Source organism: Lemur catta, chromosome 9 (assembly GCF_020740605.2).
Source record: "Lemur catta isolate mLemCat1 chromosome 9, mLemCat1.pri, whole genome shotgun sequence".
Classification (NCBI taxonomy): domain Eukaryota; kingdom Metazoa; phylum Chordata; class Mammalia; order Primates; family Lemuridae; genus Lemur; species Lemur catta.
This window is the reverse complement of record NC_059136.1, coordinates 67,505,795-67,529,039: the sequence shown is the minus strand read 5'-3', so window position 1 is coordinate 67,529,039 and position 23,245 is coordinate 67,505,795.

Below are 23,245 nucleotides of genomic sequence, written 5' to 3'. Positions count from 1 at the left end.
ATATTCCTTTAAACTTATGCTCTGCTGGCCTAGAGGTCTTAGTTCTAAAAAGAAGAATGCTTCCAATAGAAGGCACAACAATGATTCCATTGAACTGAAAGTTCAGACTGCCACCTAACCACTGTGGACTCCTCATGCCTCTGAGTCAACAAAGAATGAAGTTACTGAGCTGCATGGTGTGATTGATCCTGACTACTGAAAAGAAACTGGCTTGCTACTCTACAATGGAGGTAAGGGACAGTGTGTCTGAAATACAGATCTCTTAGGGTGTCTCTTAGCATTACAATATTCTGTGATTAAGGTCTATGGACAACTATAATAGCCCAATCCAGGAAGAACTATGAATGGCCCAGATCCTTCAGGAATGAAGGTTTGGATCACCATGCCAGGTAAAGAACCACAACCAGCCAAGGAGCTTGCTAAATACAAAGGGAATACAGAATCTTAGTGGAAGAAGGTAGTTTTAAATACCTGCTATGACCACATGACCAGTTACAGAAACAAGAACTGTAATTTTCTTGAGCACTTCCTCTTTATTTTGTTATGAATATATATGTGCATATATTAGATAGTATATATTTTATGTATATTTGCACACTTTTGTTTTCTTCTCTTTTTTATTCCCTTATCATGTACCATAAGATATATTGATTTTATATTATCGTAATCATGTATTGCTAATTTTACATCATAGTATTTAAGTCATGGGACATTATCAAGGAGATGAGTAAACCTCACTCAAGGATTTTATCTTTTCTTTTGGGAAAGGGGTTAATGTGTTTTCAGTCTTATGCAGAAGAGTTGTATCACAGTGGAATGGTGGAATTATTGGTGGAATTATGACTTTATTATTGTCTTTATTTGGAGATTAAGTGTAGTTTAAGATGATGTATGAGTGAAAATTGGCAAGAGCTGATGTGTGAAGGTCAATTCTATGTGTCAACTTGACTGGGCCACCAGGTGCACAGACATTTGATCAAACGTCATTCTGGATGTGTCTGCGAGGGTGTTTCTGGATACAATTAACATTTAAATCAGTAGACTGAGTAAAGCAGATTGCCCTCCCTAATGTGAATGGGCCTCATCCACCTACTTGAAAATCTGAGTAGTACAAAAAGGCAGATTAAAAAGAAACTTCACCTGCATGACTGCTTGAGCTGAGGCATCAGTCTTTTCCTGCCCTCAGACTAGAATTTAAACCATGGGCTCTCTTGGATCTCAGGCCTTTAGACTCAGACTAGAACTTACACTATTAGCTCTCCTGTTTTTCAGACCTTCATTCCTGGAATGGATCTACGTCATCAGCTTTCTTGGGTTTCCAGATTGCTGAATGCACATACCAGTCCTTCTCAGCCTTTAGAATTATGTGTGCCCATTCTTTATAATAAATCTATCTATCTATCTATCTATCATATAGATAGAGATAGAGATAGATTATATGTATATTATTGATTCTATTTCTCTGGAGAACCCTAACATAGCACCTATGGTGGAACTTTAATTTACTTTCTAAGAGCCATTATCTGTTGTCTTATCTAAAATTCATAAAATTACAAATTTTCATGGACGTATATCCTCCATTTAAAAAGAAACTTTTCTAGCTTCCTTTGTAATACTAGTTGACTAAGTTACTGTCATTTATAGGTGAATGAAAATATTAATACTATGTAAGACTTTTGAGGGACCCTGGAGATAGCTGGAGCTTTAGCAGGCATCTTCTGCCATAGGAATCAAAGCCACACTCTAGGGTTTGCAGAGAGATAAACTGAAAGCTAACCTTGTCACTGATGTCTTCATGGAGACATCAAACAAATCCAGGCAGCCTACTTACATACTTCTTTCACTTCAGAAAGAAATTGTAATAATATTTAAGCCACTGTGTCGGGGAGTCTATATTGCTTGTATAACTGAGTCAGCATCTGAGAAAATGCATCCAATACTCTTTTTCTTATTTCTAGTCCTATAAGCTTTTGACTAGCTAAAAGGTTAAGTAGCAAAAGGGCATATTTCACTGATTTTACTCAATCTGTAAGACTTTTCATATACTTCTTCATTTAGTCTTTGATGGGTGGCAGCACACTGTATTTAGTTTTGTATTGATTCTTCTGTGTCTGAAGTAAAGCTTTGCCTATTAAGGAATAAAGGGAGGTTGCTGAGGGGTTAGAATGAGATAGAGAATGAGAAAGCTCTCATCAGGTGAATTAAGATAAAATGAAGCCAAATTTTCTTATCTTAAAAGGTCTCCCAAAATAAAAATAGTCTCTCACAGTAAGTTTAAGTTTAACAAGGTGCAAAAATCAATATCACCTCTAGGCTTGACAAATGGGCAACATGGAGGATTTGAGTCTTTTCCTCAGTTTTCATGTAATCAAGATTTTTTTTTCTGCTACTGCACTTATTTTACAAAAATGACATCTATATTTGTAACCTTAGTATATGTTGTACTTTGATTACCCTAAGAACATATAATTAAGAATTTATTTTCTACAAGGCACCAAGAACATACATTAGGGAAAGGGCAGCCTCTTTAATAAATGGTGTTCAGAAAACTGGATATCCATATGCAGAAGAAGGAAACTAGATTCCCATCTTTCATACATGCAAAAATCAACACAAAGTGGATTAAAGACCTAAATGTAAGACCTGAAACTATGAAACTACTAGAAGAAAACAGTAGGGAAACACTATGGGACATTGGTATGGGAAAATATATTTTGAGGAGACCTCAAAAGCAAAACTAGACAAATGGGATTACATCAAGCTAAAAAATTTCTGCACATCAAAGAAAACAATAAAGTGAAGAGACAACCTACAGAATGGGAGAAAATATTTACAAGCTATATATATGACAAAAGATTAATATTCAGAATATATAAGGAACTCAACTCAATCGCAACCCCCCAAATAATTCAATTAAAAAATGGAGAAAAGATCTGAATAAACATTTTTCAAAAGAAGACATACATACAAATGGCCAACATGTATAAGAAATAATGCTTAATATCACTAATCATCAGGGAAAGGCAAATGGTAACCTCAATGAGTTAATTATCTCACCCCAGGTAGAATGGCTATTATGAAAAAGACAAAAAATAGCAAATTCTGGCAAATATGCTGGGAAAAGGGAACCCTCATACACTGTTGGTGGGAATGTAAATTAGTTCAACCACTATAGGAAACAGTATGGAAGTTCCTCAAAAAAACTAAAAATAGAACCACCATATGATCCAGCAATCAATGCTGGGTATAGATCTAAAAGAAATTAAATCAGGCTATGCAAGGAATATCTGTGTTGCTATTTTTTTCATTTAAATTTAGGGGCTACAAGTGGTTTGTCATTACATGGATGAATTATATGCTGGCGAAGTCAGGGATTTTAGTGCATCCATCAACTTAATAGCATACATTGTAAACAATAGGTAGTTTTTCATCCCTGTCTCTGCTCCCATCCCCCACTTCCATGTCTCCAAAGTCCCTTATACACAGTCTGTGTGACCATGTATACCTATCGTTCAACTCCCACTTATAAGTGAATACATATGGTATTTGTTTTCACATTCCTGAGATACGTCACTTAGGATTCTGGCTTCCAGTTTCATCCAAGTTGCTGGAAGACATTATTTTATTCTTTTTTATGGCTGAGTAGTATTCCATGGTGTGTGTGTGTGTGTGTGTGTGTGTGTGTGTGTGTGTGTGTTTGTGTTTGTGTGTACCACATTTTTCTTTATCCAGTCCTCAGTTGATGGGCACTTAAGTTCATTCCATATCTTTGCAATTGTGAATTGTGCTGAAATAAACATACAAGTGCAAATGTCTTTTTGATATAATTACTTCTTTTCCTTTGGGTGGACACCCAGTAGTGGGATTGCTGAATTAAATGGTAGGTCTACTTTTAGTTCTTTGGGGAGTGTTTTCCATAGAGGTTGTACTAATTTACATCCCCACCAACAGTGTATAATGGTTCCCTTTTCCCTGCGTCTGTAACAACATCTGTTATTTTTAGCCTTTTTAGTAATGGTGGTTCTGATGAGGTAAGGTGATATCTCATTGTGGTTTTCATTTGTATTTCCCTGATGATTAGTGTTGTTGAGCATTTTTTCATGTGGTTTGTGACCATTTGCATGTTTTCTTTTGAAAAATGTCTGTTCAGATCTTTTGCCCTCTTCTTGATGGGATTGTTTTTTTCTTGCTGATTTCTTTGAGTTCCTTGTGTATTATGGATATTAGTCTTTGTTGGATGTATAGTCTGTGAATATTTTCTCCCATTCTGTAGGTTGTCAGTTGGCTCTGTTGTTTATTTCTTTTGTGATGAAGAGACATTTTAGTTTAATTAAGTAAAATTTATTTATTTTTGTTATATTTGTTCTTAGGGTCTTAGTTATAAATTCTTCGTCCAGGCTAATGTGCAGAAGAGTTTTTCCTAAGTTTTCTTGTAGAATTGTTATTGTGTCACGTCTTACATTTAAGTATTTATCCTATCTTGATTTGACTTTTGTATATGGTGAGAGATAGGGATCCAGTTTCATTTTTCTGCATATGGCTCTCCAATTTTTCCAGCACCATTTATTGAATAAGGAGTCCTTTTCGCAGTGTGTGTCTTTGCCTGCTTTGTCAAAAATCAGTTGGTTGTAGGTGTGTGATTTTATTTGTGAGTTCTCTATTCTATTCCATTGATCTATGTTTCTATTTTGATACTAATACCGTGCTATTTTTGTTACTACAGCCTTTTAGTATAATTTGAATTCAGGTAATGTGATACCCCCAGATTTATTCTTTTTGCTTAAGATTGCTTTGGTTGTTTGAGCTCTTTTATGATTCCACATGAAATTTTAGATATTTTTTCTAATTCTATGAGAAATGACATGGGTATTTTTATATAAATTTCATTGAATCTGTAGATTACTTTGGGCCATATGGTCATTTTAACACTAATGATTCTTCCAATCCATGAGCATGGGATGTTTTTCTGTTGGTTTTCGTTGTCTATGATTTCTTTCATCAGTGATTTGTAATTCTCTCTGTAGACATTTTTCACCTCCTTGATAAATCTATTCCTAAGTTTTTTTTTTTTTTGAAGCTATTGTAAATGGGGTTGAGTTCCTGATTTGGTTCTCAAGTTGGTCATTGTTGGTGTATAGAAATGATTTTCATACATTGATTTCATAACCTGAGATTTTTTTGGTCTTTTTTTAAATTTCAGAATATTACAGGGGTACAAATGTTTTGATTACATGAATTGCTTTTGTATTGCTTGAGTCAAAGTTATAATTGTGCTCCTCGCCCAGATAGTGTACATTGTACCAATTAGGTATGATTTCACTCATCTTTTCCTCCCCTCTCCCACCTTCTTGATTTCTGCTCCATTTTATTTCCTTCTGTGCACAGGAGTGCTGATCCGTTACTTCCAATTTAATAGTGAGCACATGTGTTGTTTGTGTTTCCATTCTTGCTATACTTCACTTAGGAGAATGATCTCCAGTTTCATCCAGATTGTTGCAAAAGGTATTATTCATTTTATGACTGAGTAGTATTCCAGGTATACATATACCATATTTTATTAATCCACTCATGAATTGATGGACACTTGGGTTGATTCCACATTTTTGTGATTGTGAATTGTGCTTCAACAAATATTCCAGTTCAAGTGACTTTTTGATAAAATGATTTTTTTTTTCCTTTGGGTAAATACTCAGTAGTGGGATTGCTGGATCAAATGTTAGTTCTACTTTTAGTTCTTTGAGGAATCTCCTAAGTATTTTCCATAGAGATTATACTGGTTTGCAGTCCCATCAACAGTGTTTAAATGTTCCTTTCCCTTCACATCCAGCCAACATCTATTGTTTTTGGACTTTTTGATAAAAGATATTCTCATTGGAGTTAAGTGATATCTCATTGTGGTTTTCCTTTGCATTTCCCTGATGTTGGGCATTTTTTCATGTTTATTGGCCATTAGTCTACCTTCTTTTGAAAAGCTTCTGTTCATATTTTTGCCTACTTTTTAATGGTATTATTTGATTTTTTTTTTCTTGAAGATTTGGTGAGTTCTTTGTGGATTCTGGTTATTAGCCTTTTATCAAATATATAGCGTACAAATATTTTCTCCCATTCTGTAGGTTCTCTATTTGGTCTCTTGATTCCTTGGCTGTGCAGAAGCTTTTAAATTTAATCAAGTCCTATTTATTTATTTATTTTGTAGCTGTGATTGTCATTGGGGTCTGGTTCATAAATTCTTTGCCTAGGACGATATCTAGAAGAGTTTCCAACATTTTCTTCTAGTATTATTATAGTATCATCCCTTTACATTTAAGTCTTTCATTCATCTTGAATCAGTTGCCCCAGCCCCATTTATTGAATAAGGATTCTTTTTCCCAGTGTATATTGTTTTCTGCTTTGTCAGTTGGCTGTATGTGGTTGGTTTTATGTCTGGGTTCTCCATTCTGTTCTATTGGTCTATGTCTCTATTTTTGACTCAATACCACACTGTTTTGGTTACTATAGTGTGTATTTTGAAGTCTGGTAACGTGATGCCTCCAGATTTGTTCTTTTTGCTTAAGAGTCATTTGACTATTTGGGTTCATATTTGATTCCAAACGAAGCATAGAATTAATTTTTCTAGATCTGTGAAGTATGACTGGTAACCTGATGTGAATGGTATTGAATCTGTAAATCACTTTGGGAAGTATGGACATTTTAGCAATGTTGATTATACCAATCCATGAGTGTGATATGTTTTTCCATTTGTTATATTATTAGAGATTACTTTTCTCAGTGTTTTGTAGTTCTCTTTGTAGCGATCTTTCACCTCCTTAGTTAAGTAGATTCCTAGGTATTTTATTTACTGTATAGCTATTGCAATAGTATTGTCTTTGATTTGATTCTTAGCTTGACTGTTGTTGGTGTATAGGAATGCTACTGGTTTGTGTACATTAATTTTGTTACCTGAGACTTTAATGAATTTATTTATCAATTCCAGGAGTCTCTTGGTAGAATCTTTGGGGTTTTCTAGATATAAGATCATATCATTAGCAAAAAGCGATAGTTTGACTCCCTCTTTCCCAATTTGGTTACCCTTAATCTCTTTCTCTTGCTTGATTGCTCTGGCTTGAACTTGTAGGACTATGTTGAATAGAAATGGGGACAGTGGGCATTCCAGTTCTTAGAGGGAATGCCTTCAACTTTTCCCCATGCAGTGTGATACTGGCTATGGGTATCTCATAAATGGCTTTTATAATTTCAAGATATATTCCTTCTATGCCAAGTTTGTTGAAGGTTTTCGTCATAGAAAGCTGCTGAATTTTTCTAATGCTTTTTCTGCATCTATTGAGATCATCTGATGATCTTTGTTTTTGCTTCTGTTTATGTGGCGAATCACATTTATTGATTTACATATGTTGAACCATCCTTGCATCCCGGGGATGAAGCCTACTAGGTCAAGTGGATTATTTTTTTGTTGTACTGTTGAATTTGGTTTACTATTATCTTATTTAGGATTTTTGTATCTATATTCATAAGGGATATTGCTCTGTCATTTTTTTTCTGTGTGTGTGCTTTCCTGGCTTTGGTATCAAGGTGATACTGGCTTCATAGAGTGAGTTGGGGAGGAGTCCCTCCTTCTCCTTGTTATGGAATAATTTCTGCAGTATGGATACCAAGTCTTCTTTATAAGTCTGATAAAATTCCCCTATGAATACATCTGGTCTGGGGAATTATTATTTTTTTTTTTTGGAAGATTTTGTATTGCTGCTTTAATCTCGTTGCTTGTTATTGCTCTGCTCGGGAGTTCTGTTTTTTTCTGCTTGAGTATTGGGAGGTTGTCCATTTCCAGGGACTTGTCCATTTCCTCTTCATTTTTGAGTTTATGTGCATAGAGATTTTCATAGTATTCACAGACGATATTTTATATTTCTGTGGTTATAGATGGAATATCTCTTTTTTCATTTCTGATTGAGCTTATTTGGGTCCTTTCTTTTCTGTTTCAGTTAATCTAAGGAAAGTTCTATCAATTTTGTTTATCTTTTTAAAGAACCAACTTTTTGTTTCATTAACCTTTTGTATAATTTTTTTATTTTCAACTTCATTTAATTCTGCTATGATTTTAATTATTTCTTTTCTTCTGTTTGGTTTGAGTTTAGTTTGCTTTTACTTTTCTAATTCCTTGAGATGATTCATTGGATTGTTGATTTGTGATCTTTCTGCCTTTTTTATGTAGGTATTTAAGGGGGTGCATTTTCCCCTTAGGACTGCTTTTGCTGAATCCCATAGATTTTGATAGCTTGTGTCCCCTTTGTCATTCAGGTCGAGGAATATTTTGATTTCCATCTTAATTTGATTGTTGATCAAATAATCATTCAGCAGCAGGATGTTTAATTTCCATGACTTTATGTAGAATTGAATATTTCTCTTGGAGTTGATATCTGGTTTTATTTCACTGTGGTCTGAGAAGATACATGGTATGATTTTTATTTTTTTTAATTTGTTGAGCCATGTTTTTTGGCCTAAAATATGGTCAGTCTTATAGAATGTTCCATGAGCTGATGAGAAGAATGTATATTGAGTAGCTTTTGGGTAAAATGTTCTGTAAATTTCTGTTAGGCTGATTTGTTCTAGAGCAACATTTAAGTCCAGTGTTTATTTATTTATGTTCTCCTTGGCTGACCTGTCCAGATCTGTCAGTGGGGTGTTGAAGTCCCTGGAAATTGTTATTCTACTGTTTATCTCTTTGCTTAAATCTAGTAGGGTTTGCTTTATGAATCTGAGTGCTCCTGTGTTAGGTGAATTAATATTTAGGATTGTTATGTCTTTTTGTTGAATTGCTCCCTTTACCATTATAAAATGACCATCTTTGTCTTTCTTTAGTAAGTCAATTTTATCTGATATAATAATGGATACACCTGCTTCTTTTGCTTTTCATTTGCATGGAATATTTTTTTTCCATCTCTTCACCTTGAATCTGTATGAATCCTTTTGGATTAGATGTGTTTCCCAAGACAGCAGATTCTTGTCTTGTCTTTTTTTATCCATTCATTTAGTCCATGTCTCTTAATTGGAGAATTCAAACAATTTACGTTGATTGATAGAATTGATATGTGGGATGTGATTCTGTTCATCCTGTTGGGTAGTACCTTATTGCTTTGTTTTACCTCTTGTACTGTTGTTTTCTATGAGCTCTGAGCTTTAGCTTTGCAGTAGGTTACACTGATGGGTGACTCTTATGCTTATTCATGTATAATTCAGATCTGTGCATTTCCTTAAGGGAAGGTCTGCTCTTGACAAATTCCCTCAGTGGTTGCTTGTCTGAAAAAGTCTTTATTTCTTTTTGATGTATGAATCATAGTTTATGCAGGATACAAAATTCTAGGCTGGCAGTTGTTCCTTTTAAGAAGACTGAAGATGGGGCCCCAATCCCTTCTGGCTTATAAGGTCTCAGTTGAGAAGTTATCTTGATGGGTTTTCCTGTGTAAGTTACTTGATGTTTTTGCCTTACAGCTCACAGGAGTTCCTCTGTCATGTTAACTTTAGCCAGTCTGATGACTATGTGTCACGGTGATTGCCTCTTTTCAATGAATCTCCCAGTTATTTGTTGAGCTTCTTGTACCTGTTTGTCTAAATCTTTAGAAAAACTAGGGAAGTTTTCCTCAATTATGCTCTCAAATAGGTTTTCTGTCCCTTATGCATTTTGTTTTTCACCCTTGGGGATGACTATGTATATTTGGCTATTTTACATAATCCCATAGTTTTTGTAGGCTTTGTCCATTCCTCTTAATTCTCTGTTCTTTATTTTTGACTGACAATTAGAAAGAATTGTCTTCAAGCTCTGAGATTCTTTCTTCTGCCCGGTCTAGTCTATTCTTAAAACTTTTCACTGTGTTTTATATTTCTTTAAGTGAATTTTTCATTTCTAGAAGTTCCTTTTTAAAAAAAAATTATTGATGTCTTTAGTAAATTTTTTATTCATTTCCTGAATTGTTTTTCTGGTTTCTTTAAGTTTATTTTCCATTTTCTCTTGTATTTCACTGAGGTTTCTTAAAATCCATATTTGGAATTCTCTGTCATTTCAGTATTTTCATTTTTGTTGGTTTCCATTGGTAGACAGCTGGTGTTCCATTTTAGGGGTGTCCTTTCCCTCTGATTTTTATACTTTTGGAATTCTTTCACTGATTCCTTCTCATCTGGAGCAGCTGTTGCTTCTTATTTTTGGTTTTTCTTTTGTTTATATAGGGTTTTTTACTCCTCCTCAATCCTATATGTGTGTTTGTAGCATGTGTTGGGTAAGAACCTTTGGCTTTGCTTATGCGTGCTTTGGTGGTGCTCTACTTTCTGGATGAATGCCTTGGTTATAGATATCCTTAGTGTGGTAGTTTTATCAGTTGCTAGTTGTTTGCATCCAGTAGCTGTGGTGAGCTATGTGAGTGGGCAGATTCCCTGTCTGTCTCTAATAGAGGAGGATAGAGGTCTTTGTAATCCTTTCTCTTTCTCCAGTCCTGTGGTCTTCTTAACAATGTGAATTGTATTGGCATGTGTAGTTTAATCTTTGAGACAGTAGGTGGTATGTAGGGGTGAGAATCAATCACACCCTATATGCTCAAGTCAATAGGTGCTGTAAAGGGCTGTGCAGATTGACCTCCCTTTCAAACAGAACTTGCCAGAATGCATAAGGTGCAGAGTTATTTTGGAGAGTTTTGACTAGTTCTAGTCCCTCAGGAGAAGCACTTGAATTCCCTATGTGTTGGGTAGGGCCCTGGAACTTCCAGGTGGGTCCCTATTAGCGGCCACAGCAGAGGTGGGTGGGGGAGTAGGGGTTGGCAGGGCTGTGTTGGGTGAGCCTGCCCTCAGGCTCCACAAAAGTCAGCAATGTAGCTATTTTGCCAGGGTGAAAGATCTACTCTCAGCTTCCTGGGAAAGCTGCCAAGGAAGGGCTGGAGTGTCCCCACCCAACCAGAAAGCCTGTTTCTGAAGACAGGGCCATATGAGATTCACAGTCTGGCTGTCAGGAATGGGTTTCACTCTTTACCCTGCTCTCCTGCTCCAGTGTCTGCTGGAAGGCAGGACCACAGACTTTCTACATTCCCCCATGATTGAGCTGTGGGCTGGGGATCTTCCCCACCCAGGATCCTGGCCTGGGCTGAGAGCACAGCCTTCCTACTGGTGGAGGGGTGCTCCATGAGTACACCATAGCTGTGACCCACACTGCACTTTCCTCTTAGTTCTGCCCACACAGGCTCCCTTGGCTCCTGAGATTAGTTCACAAATCTCCCCTCCCTGCCCCTTAGCAACTCAGGCAAGTCCTGGGTATGGGATCTGGCCTGTGGTTTTTCCCTCAGGTCCCCAAAGATCATTCCCTGACTGTGCCAGGGAGAATTGTGCTGGTTCTGAGTTGCCTTAAGGTGCTCAAGCAGGTTTGATGTTCCTCCATTTTGGAGTGTGCCCTGCTCTGATGGAGCAGCTGGCACACAGCACCAGGGAGGGCTGGTAAGCAGGGAGCTCACAGTCCAAGCACCCCTTAGGGCCACTGAAGGACTTTAAGAGGAAATATTTTGAGCCCCAATTTCCATAGAAGCCTCGGTATGATGGCTCATTTGTCTCTCTCAGCAGCCATGGGCAGGGGAGGAGAGGGAGAAGAAGAGAGGCTAGATTGAGGAAAGCTAGCACTCTGGTCATCTCTGTTCCCCTCTCCACAAGGCAGTCTGCTTGGAATGTCCTGGCTCCAAGATCATGCAGATCTCCTGAGACCCACTAGACCCCTGTGGATCCTGCAGTTGGGGCAGGAGTTGAAAAATGTTTGTGTGGGAACAAGCAAGCTGAAAACTGAGATGGCTGTTGTCCCCTGAGGAGGAGAAAGATGAACAGTGGGTAGAGAAGCAATATAGCTCCTACCATCTCAGTTCAGGTCTCTGGTGACAGGAAGCACCCCAGTGTGGCTGGGTACTTCCACAAGAAGCTCCCAATTGCCTGGCAGCTTTTGGGCCCATGGGTGCAGAAAGTCTCTCCAGCAGCTCAGAAGTCCACCAACTGTCAGAGATAGGAGGGTGGGAGAGACAAACCGCTCCACCTACCCTTTTAGCTGGACTCCAAGCCTCCCTGGGGTTGATCTCCACTGATTTCTTGCTCCTCTTTGTTCTGCTCCACAATTTACTCCCATGGAGTCCCCTGCATGTTCTGGCACTCTTCCCTCAGAATTACACCTGATCTATTAATATGTTAATTTGTTTGGTTTTTCTCTTTCTTCTAAAATCTTTCCTTCCTACTGAGATGCTCTAGCAGTTGGTGTCTCTGGTCAGCCATCTTCCCTCATACACTGGGTTGTGTTTTTTAATGCATTCTGTTAATCTATATCTTTTAAGTAGGACATTTAGACCATTTACATTCAATGTCAAAATTTATTAGTTAGATATTGTTCCAGTCATCATGTTGATTGGTACCCAGTTGCTTTGTATTCTTCCTTGTGTTACTGTTTTATAACAGCTGTGAGGTTTTACTTTTAAGTGTTTTTATACTGGTGAGTATTAACCATTCTTTTTAGTATTTAGAGCACTTCTGAATATTTCTTGTAGGGCAGGTCGAGTGTTGACAAATTCCCTTAGTGTTTACTTGTCTGGGAAAGATTTTATTTCTCTTTCATTTGTGAAACTTAGTTTTGAAGATTACAGATTTCTTGGTTGACAGTTACTCTGTTTAAAAATACTAAAGATGGGACCCTAGTCCCTTATTATTATTATTATCATTATTGTAATGTTTCTGCTGAGAAATCTGCCGTTAGTTAGTTGGATGAGTTTTCCTTTGTAAATTACCTGATGCTTTTGTCTCATAGCTTGTAGGATTTTCTCATTCATTTTGACTTTGACCAGATTGATGATTGTGTACCTTGGTAATGTCCTATTTGCAATAAATCTTTCAGGAGTTCTATGACCTGCTTATATGTCCATGTTAAATCTCTAGCAAAATCAGGGAAGTTTTCTTCCATTTTTCCCTCAAATAATTTTTCCTTGCTTTTTGCTTTTTATCCTTGGGAATACCTATGATTCTTATATTTAGGCATTTACACAATCCCATATTTCTTGGAGATTTTATCCATTATCCTTGATTCTTTTTTGTATATTTTGACTGTCTGGGTTAATTTGAGAACCTTGTCTTCAAGCTCTGAAATTCTTTCCTCTCTTTGTTCTGGTCCTTAAACTTTCCACTGTATTTTGAAATTCCCTAAATTACTCCTTCATTTCCAGAAGTTCTGTTGGTTTTTTAAAGTATCTATCTTTTTGGCATATTTTTAATTCATGTCCTGAATTATTATTATTTTTTGTTTTCTTTGTTTTGGTCTTCAACTCTCTCATTGATCCCATTGAGGTTAATTGTGACCTATATTTTGAATTCCATTATCTGACATTTCAAAAATTTCTTTTTTGTTAAAGTCCGTTGCTAGAGAGCTAGTGTGATCCTTTGCAGTTGTTGAAGCAGCCTGCTTTTTCATATTGCCAGAGTTCTTAGGCTGGTTCCTTGTCATCTCAAACCTCTTCAACTTCATCTCAAAAGAGTTAGCTTTGGAGTTCACCTGGTCTCCTCTGCTTCAAATTCTGCTGCTCAGTGTACACTGGAGAGGTACACTGCCTTTCAGTTCATGCAGGTAGGTACTCATTGTGATGTTGCTGGAAATTTGTATCAGTTGGTCCTCAGACTCTGGGAGAGTGTCCAGGTGCCAGCGATGTTGGACTAGGTTAGGTAATCCTTAGTCTCCAGGCCCCTGGAGGGTATGCTTGAGTCCTGTGGGGATGAGACTCAGACCAAGCTGGCAAACTTGCTCTCAGTCCTCACTGGGTGCACATGCTGGCTGCCCCAGAAGAATGCTCAGGCAGGAGAAGGGCAGCTGCACTGTGAGCCTGTGACAGGAAGGGCAGGGCCCTCTTAATGAGACTAGCAAAGCTAGGCAGCTGTGGGACACACAAGCCGCAGGTACCACCCTCTCTTAGCAATGACAGTAATCAATATCCTTTGGGGGCTCAAAAGCGCCCTGATTCCCAGCTCATGCCCTGGCCCACCTACAGCTGAGCTGGTGGAGGCAGCTTAACCCACTGTGTGCAGGGCTACCAGACTGGCCATAGGCTGTGGCTTAAATGCTCCAGCAGAGGAGGCATGACTGTGTCAGGGACTTGCCTCGAGGAATGGTAGGCTCCTTGAAGAAGAGACAGGAAGCTCTCAGCTTGGGGAGAGGACTGGTAGCCCCTCCCTCCTTCAGAGGAGGTGGTAGCTTTTGTCTTTGGGGCACACAAAAGCACTCACTGCTTCTTTTTAGAGGGAAGGGAGAGAGTTAGTCTCAAGCTCTATGGAATCCTTGGTGTGACAGGCACCCTGTCAGAGGTGGGGCAACTTCCCCTAAGTGCCCTGGTTAAAACTCTTCCCCGACAAACCCTCCCAGCTCTGAGGGGAAACAGGCAGCCTGGGAGTGATAGATATTCTGTCAGAGGCCAGGAAACTGCTCCCAGGTGCCGTGGTGTAACTGTCTCCTGTTAAACACTTGCCAGTCCTAGGTATAAACAGCCCTTCAGCCCTGGCTGCCTCAGTAGCAGTGGTGGTGGGAAGAAGGTGGGAAAGGCCCCAAATGTTGAGGACTGTCTCCATTGTGCACTTCCATGTTTATTTCAGCACTGTTGACAACAGTTTACATATGGAATCAACTTAAGTGTCCATCAGTGAATACATGGATAATTAAAATTATGTGTACACACATACACACACACACAATAGATATTATTCAGCCATAAAAAAGAATGAAATCCTATCATTTCTAGGAACATGTATAGAACTGGAGGTAATTATGATAAACAGTAAGTTAGACACAGAAAGACAAATATCATGTTCTCACTCAATGTGGGAGCTAAAAAAGTGGATCTCATCAAGGTAGCAAGTAAAATGGTGGTTACCAGAGGCTGGGAAGTGAAGGGGGGAATAAAGAGAGGTTCCTTAATAGGTACAAAAATACAATTAGAAGGAATAAGGTTTAGTATTTGGTGTACAGTAAGGAAATTATAATTAAAAATTACATTGTATTTTTCAAAATACCTGGAAGAGAAAATTGTAATGTTTCCCAACACAAAGTGAAGCTAACTATTTGAAGTGATAGATATCACAATTACCCTGATTTGATCATTATAGATTGTATGCATGTATTAAAATATCACATGTAACCCAAAATATATACAACTTATATATCAATAAAAAGTATTTATTGTGCCAGTCTTATTAATGTCTTGAAACTCATTGCAAAACTGTAAGATGCATTGGTTGCATATCTATTACAAGTTAGAATTGAAAAATAAATATTAAAACAATTCTGAACATATTAGATACATGTTAATTATGAGATTGAATTTAAAGATATATTGTCTCCTTTTAATATGGAATAACTTTTTTAAATTAATTCAAGAAGTATTTCTTGAGTGTTTAGTATATGTAGCACACTTTTGTAGAAATTAAGAAAACAGAAAGCATTGTTATTCTATATATGATGATGGCTTATTTTCTTTTGAGTAACTTCTTTTCTTACTTTTTATTTTGAAGTCATTATAGATTTCCAGGAAGTTGCAAAGAAAGGTACCTGGAGGTCCCATGCAAACTTACCAGCTTCTGCTGATGTTAACATCTAACATAAGCATAGTACAATATCAATGCCAGAATACTGACATTGGTAAAATCTTTGGAATTTATTCATATTTCAGAGGTATATATACACTTATTAGTGTGAGGGTGTATATTTCTGTGAAATTTTATCACATGTGTAGCTTCATATAACTATTATTGTGTTCAAGATTCAGTCTATCCCATCATCAAAAAGCTCTTTTTTTCTACCCAAAAATAGCTACCCCCACTTACACCCACCCTAGCCCTTGACAACCACTAACCTGTTTTCCATTTCTATAGTTTTGTCACTTTGAGAATGATATATAAATGGAATTATACTGTTGGTAGTCATTGGAGATTGGCTTTTTCCACTCAGTGTTATTCCCTTGAGGTTCACCCAAGGCATTTTATCTATCTATAGTCTTTTCCTTTATATTACTGAGTAACAATCCAAAAGATGTGATACATCTTTTGGATGGATCACAGTTTGCATAGCCATTCACCTGCGAAATGACATCTGGATTATTTCTAGGTTTCAGTTATTTATTCAGTTACATACAAACCTACTATGAGTTCATGTATAAGTTTCTGTATGAACATAAGTTTCATTTCTCCTGGATAAATTCCCAAGAGTACAAATGCTGGGTCTTATTTTAAGACCAATTTTTATTTTAAAAGAAACTGACAAACTATTTTCCAGAGTTGCTGTATCAGTTTCCATTCCCATCAGCAACATATGAGTGACCCAGTGTCTCTGGTTTGCCAGCATTTGAAGTTATACCAAGTTTTCATTTTAGTCATTCTGATAAATATGTAATAGCATCTTATTTTGGTTTAAATTTGCATTTCCCTCATGGCTAATAGTATAGAAAATCTTTTTATGTACTTATTTGCTATCTATATATCTTCTTCAGTGAAATTTCTGTTCATGTATTTTGCCTATTTTCTAATTTTATTTTTTGTTGTTTTTCACTATGTAAAGTCTTTTTTTTACATTCTAGATACAAGCCATTTATTAGATGTATGATTTAAAAATGTCTATTATCTTCCAGTCTGTAATTGGTCTTTTCTTTTAACAGGGTCGTTTGCAGAACTAAAGTTTCTTTTTTTATTCATTTCAATGAAGTCTAATTTATTATCTAATTTATTATCAATTTACACTCTTAACTGATTGCCTACTAATTTGATTGTTTGACTTGAGAACTCTGTCTAAAAAAAAAAAAATTAACAGGCCTAAGGGTATGCAAGACAAACCTACAGGTCCTCAATTTACACAACAAATCTATGTCAGGTGGCTTATCTCTGATAAATAGCAACTATGTTAAAACATTCCAAGCCTGTAGACAAAGCTTGATGTCTTTAACCAATTACAAGACAAAGAATCTTTAAATCCACCTATAACTTGTAAGCCCCCACTTTGAGATGGCCCACCTTTTCAGGCCAAACCAATGTATGATTCCCACGTATTGATTTATGACTTTACTTGCACCCATCTCCCTGAAATGTATAAAACCAAACGGTACCCCAGCCACACTGAGTCCACTTGCTCAAGGCCTCTTGGGCATGGCTCCCAGTCATGAACTTCAAATTTGGCTCAGAGTAAATCTCTTTAAAAACAAAACAAAACAAACAAACAAAAAACAACAAGAAAAAAAACCCCACTGTTCTCAATATTTTACCAAGTTTGCTTTTTCAACAGTATTTCTATTATAGAAGGGGCAAAAATTTTTATTTATCAAATGAAAAAATTTTTGGTATATTAAAACTTCTCTTAGAAAATATGCCACTATTTCCACCTTTCTACTCCCCAATAATGCTTATATCTTAGTCCTTAGAAATTTCATTTTTTCCATATGGGAAATATTAAAACATTGTTTTGTTTTCTAAAATGAAATGTCCATGATTGATTTTGTTTTCTCTTGTCTTTTCCTCCCCCATCAGTATGAGTAACTTGTGTATTTGTGAAGTATTTGTCCTGAAAAATGTCATATCAAATCTAGTAGTCTGTAGTTTCATTGTGTTTCATTGAATAAACATACACTGAATGACCACATAGTGCCAGACGTTGTTTTAGGACCCAGCGAACATATTAACATATTGGCATAATAGACAGAAAATAAAAATGGTTTTAAAATTATAATTTGAACCATATTCTTAAGTAAATGTAAATGGAATGCATCACTAGATACTAATTTCTCCTATTGGTTTAGCCAATAAACTATAAACTATTACAGACAATTTCAGGGGTTTTATTTTTAGTTACTTAGTTTATATTTCTGTCTCTATATAATCTCTGGCAATTTTTCTTGTATTTTTTTAGAGATTTTGTCATTTTGTTTTCAGAGATGCCTTTGCATTGAGTCATGATTTTTTTTTTCTAAAAGTTCGATTACTAGTCTGCAGAGTAAGTATGTATAATAATGAAAAATAAGTAATTAACTTTAGGGATACTCTCATCTGGCTGAGACATCATCAGAGTAAGGCAAAGTGAAATATGATGACCACCTCTGGGAAACTTCACAATGTTTTCAAATCATTTCTGGTACTATCATGTAATATATGTATCATATTGCCCTTATTGGAAAAATACTACTTTGTGGAAGGATGACAGTGCAAAAAGTGATACGTATGATCAGAAAAACTTTCTTCTAATATTTCCTAGATGCTCTACTCTGAAACTAAAAATTAAAACAACATAAATCAAAGTTTTCTATATTTCTTTGACAGATCAATTTCTCAACCCACAGAAGTGATTTTTAAAATATGTAATAAAATAATGTCTTCACATCAAATATCTTACCTTCTTCAAATTCACCAGATGAACACTATCCAACATATGTAAAATCAAACATTGGAGGGCCCATGCTATAAGCAAGTGTGTTTGGCACATGCTTCTTATTTGTTCCATTAGCATGTAGAGGGTCATGCGGCTAAGAGTTTTAACCTTTATCTAAAGCTCCTTACACTTACTGGATCACTAAACATTCCTCTAAAGGGACAACATTTTGTCCCAAATGATATATTAACAGAATGTATTCTTTTTTAGCATATACATCAATATAATGATTAACTATGTATCTATTCACTTTTACATATTTACCATGGAAAGTGTAATGATGCTGTAATATTATATAAACAGCTCTAATTTGCTCTGTGCCAGGGATTATGTCAAGTGATTTTTAAATATCAGTAAATGCTCATATTAATTTTATGTCATAGGCACTCTTAAGAACACCCCATTTTAATGTTATTGGAACTGTAGATTAGGCTAGTTGATTAAAACTGATTAAAGCTCATAAATGTAAATTCAAACTGAGGTAATCTAACCTTAGAACAAATACAGTTAAGAGGATGTTGAAAGCTAAAATATCTGGGTTAATGACTAGAGAATATAAAATATTCCAAGATTAAAAATAAAGAAAGCCTCTTAAATGTCTTTCTGCCATGTTGAAGCAGTTTCTGTTTCTAGAGAGAAGCTACCCAATGAGAATTATCAAACTCATTTTCTGAATATAAAAACATATTCCAGGATAAAGCACAAATTGGAAGCTTTGCATAGAAAGGACAAAAAATGTTGAGATGAAACTCACATCAGCAATGAGAAAGGCAGCTGAAACATAACTTGCTAGGGAAGCTAAAGGAAAAGTGTAAGTGAGGGGAGGGTACAAGTATCTATATATAGAATATAAATAGATGGGGGAGATTAGCATAAATCTTTGTAGAAAAAATAGCCTATGATAAAACTTGAATATTTACTGAAAAATGAAAAATAAAGAGATTCAAAATATGTGTCCTAAAAAGACCAAAAAAAAAAAAAAAAAAACCAAAAAGAAGTCAGTGGAAAAATTTACTGTCAACACCAGCACCCACTTTGCACAATTCCTGTGGGCATCACTCAATCTGGACTGTGCAATGTGGTGTCCAGATAAAAAGCTTTTAGCAACTGAAAAACTTATGTAGTTGAGGGCATAAGTTTTACTGCAAGAACATAATTAATTAGTTCTAGGAGAAAATAAATTGCTAGCTATTTTTAAGATAAGAAAAGAAAATATACAATGTACAGAAGAGAAAGTTGTGCTTGCTGCCAAGAAAAACAAATATTAGCTTGTAAATCTCAAAAAAGAATATTATCGAAATTATAATACATGTAGTGAAATATTGAAAGATCCAAATGAGATTGTGGGGTTAAAGCAGGACTTAATAGTAACAATAAAAAGATAAGTGAGTATAAAACATTGTTATATGCACTTAGATGAATTGTTCAATAACTATTTATTTAAAGCCTGATTAAATCTAGCATGAGATGATACAAGTGGAAAATGGTTTGTTCAAATGCAGAGGATGAATGAAGAAGAATATTATCTAATATTTCCCATGTTCTCTTATAGAAAATTAATGAAATTTCAAACAGAATGTGTGTGGAGGCTTAAGAAAAGTAATGGGTCACACAAATTTCTAGATCTAGGAGCTAAAAGCACTAACTATTGAATAACATGTTTAAGTGGAAAGATTGTTTTTTATTTCAGGAAACTATATGATTATATGATGATATAATTGTGACCTGCAGCAGAAAATCAAAGCAAATCAATATGAAGTATTTTGTGTCTTATGTGGCTTCTCATATTTGGCTCATAGTCCATCAATTTTTTTCATTTCCATTAAGTATTTATATGAAGGCTCAGGCTCAATAAAGAGTTTGAACTTGTTGGAACCATAAAATATTGTTTTGCTAAGCTCTTCAGACTTACCATTTTAAAAAACCTCTCTGTGCGGGACTAAATACTTATCGAAAACACTGATCTAGGGTTGGGCAGAAAACAAGGGTTGTAGCAATCAGGCTGCATAGACATTGAAACAAAATGTCATAAAATGTTGATAAGAGCAACCCTGCTTTGACCCGTGCTGCAGCCTCCTGAGTTTCCCTGTACTGATCTTTTCAGATCCACACCCTATGTATTTTCCGTCATATTAGAGTCTTTTAAAAACATATCTGTTCTCACAGCTTACCCAAAAGTCTCAAAGGAAGTAACCATTCTTCTACATCCAAAGCCTATAACATGGCATTTAGAAAGCATCCATGTTAAGCTGAATTCCTGGATAATCCTGAGGGCGAGGCTGGAGTGCACATGGTCTGGGTAGAGGTTTGCCTCAGAAGATGATAAGAGTTAAGCCAGGGCATGCAGCGAAATAGAAGATCTATTCCACTATTGCAGAAATAGTGTCACCCACCCAGAGAGTCTTGTGTGTTTTAGGGCAAGAAATGGCTTTGTTGGAGTTACTGTTCATCTGAGAACTTTCATTCTTAAAGCCCTATGCTTATTCTGCAGACTCAACACTTTCTCCTAAATATTTTGATTTTATAAAAATGATATTCCACCTTTTATCTAGGCAAAAATCTGTAAGCAGCAAAAGAGTTTTCACTCCATATAGTTTTTGTGAAGGTGATGTGGCTTCCAAGATTTTAGGCATTAGCCAGAGAGTTCCTCTGGAAACTCTGATTTTCTGGAGAGAGATACGGGTTTGACGCTAGCCTAAGACCTGATAATAAATGCATATTTTTGTTATTTGCATAATGTTAATAGGCATATAGAAAACTACATGATCTTTTGTTTTCAATTGTGCAACACTGTTTACTACTATTGCATGGATTAATGTCTGTTTCCTTTATTTCTCTTTGAAAAGTCACATTTCTCTTAAAATATCTGCATTCAAAAAGTCATCTTATAATATTGAAGTGTGTGATTAGAGAATAAATATGGTACAAATAAATGAAAATAGGATATAAAATTATTTTATTCTCTTCTTTGGATAATAAATACTGCTACTTATTTGTATAAATAGTTTCTGAGCAGCTAACATTTACACAATGTAGTGAAATTTCTCCTTAAAATATTCTAGTGAAACAATAGATAAACCACCATGAATTGCTTAGAAATGTTTTTTGTCACTAAATCTTAATAAATAAAATCTAAGCATATTTTATAGAAATAAACATAAACATATTTGTAAACTTACTGCCTTCTAGAAAACCTTTCATGTACAGGTTAAAAAAATATATCTATCAAATTTCAATGAGCCTCCCAGGTTTATTTTTTTTTAACATATTCTCTATAACATCGTCCCACCCTCAATTGACTAATGCCTAGCCATGAAAAACTTTCATATTCTCCTTCACTGCCAATCTGTACGTCTTTTGTCTCTGAATAATGACCATGTTTCAACAGAACTATATTTAGCTACTGAATTAATCACATATATGCCATAATTCTATATTTGATTATAATTTCTTAAGGAAGGGAAATATCAATATTAATCAATCAACAAAAAGTACATTTGTGGTCTTATAATGTTAACTTGAGTAGGTGCCTTGTTGCTGCATCCTCCAAAGTGGGCAAATACAGTGTCCTCACATGATGGAGGAGATGGAAGGGAATGAATCCACTTCCTCAAACCCTTTTGTAAAGGGCCAGTCCCATCCATGAGGGCTCTGCCTTATGACTTAATCACGTCCTGAAGGCCCCACCTCTTACTATCATGTTGGTGATTTCAGTATAGGAATTTTGGGGATACATCCAGATCATAGCACTAGTCACATGTACTAGTGGCACAGGTGGCATATAGCAGGCCACTTGTGCTCTTATATTCTTCCAAGAAAAAGCCAAGGACTTCTGTTATTTAAATGGCCCAAGGCTAAAAATTTTTTAAATATCTTCTCTGTTACTTCAGTTCAAATCCATATGACTTCTCACATGGACTAATGCAATAGTTCCCAAATAACTTTCTTTATTTTTAGACTCTGCCATACTTATAGAGGAGTAGCCAAAATTATTTCTCTTCTTCACCCCACTCCTGCCATTAGACTAATTGATTTGAACATCATCAAGGATGCTCTTATCAACACCATAACTTTACTGTTCTTTTTTTTTTTTTTTAGTTTTTAATAACTTTTTTATTTCTACTTCTCAATCATAGTACGTTCTATTATATCTTTTTTTTTAATTTCAGCTCATCATGGGGGTACAAAAGCTCAGATTATATACATTGTCCATGTCCTGCCCATCCCCCCGAGTCAGAGCCCCAGGCGCATCCATTCTCCAGACAGTGTGCCTGTCACTCACCATGTAGTCATAATGACTTCAGATGCATTGATCCTCTCCTCCATTCCACTTCAATAAACATCTTCCATGGCCACACCAGTGTCTTATAATCAACTAAAACTTCAACACCATAAGTCATATATTAAAGTCACTCTAATATATGACTTTTTCCCCAAAATTATTTACTTATAGGTCATTTCCAATACAGCCATTTATTTAACTTGGAATATCAGTTTTGTGACTTCTCCATTATCTCCCAAATTCTCATAGCCACTTCTGACACTCCTTTTACTACCAATATAATCTGTACCAATGATAGGATATATAAATGACCATGTTCAGTTTCCTGATTTCAGGATCATTTATTCCTTGTGCATTCATTTATCCATCAACATTACAAATCTATGTGCTAGGCACTGGGGATACAAACATAAATAAGAAATTATCCCTCTCCTCAAGCTGCTCATAGTCTAGAAGAGATGGAAGAAACAGGTTACATAACTAGATACTTACAAAAACAGTGTGGTAAGTAAAATATT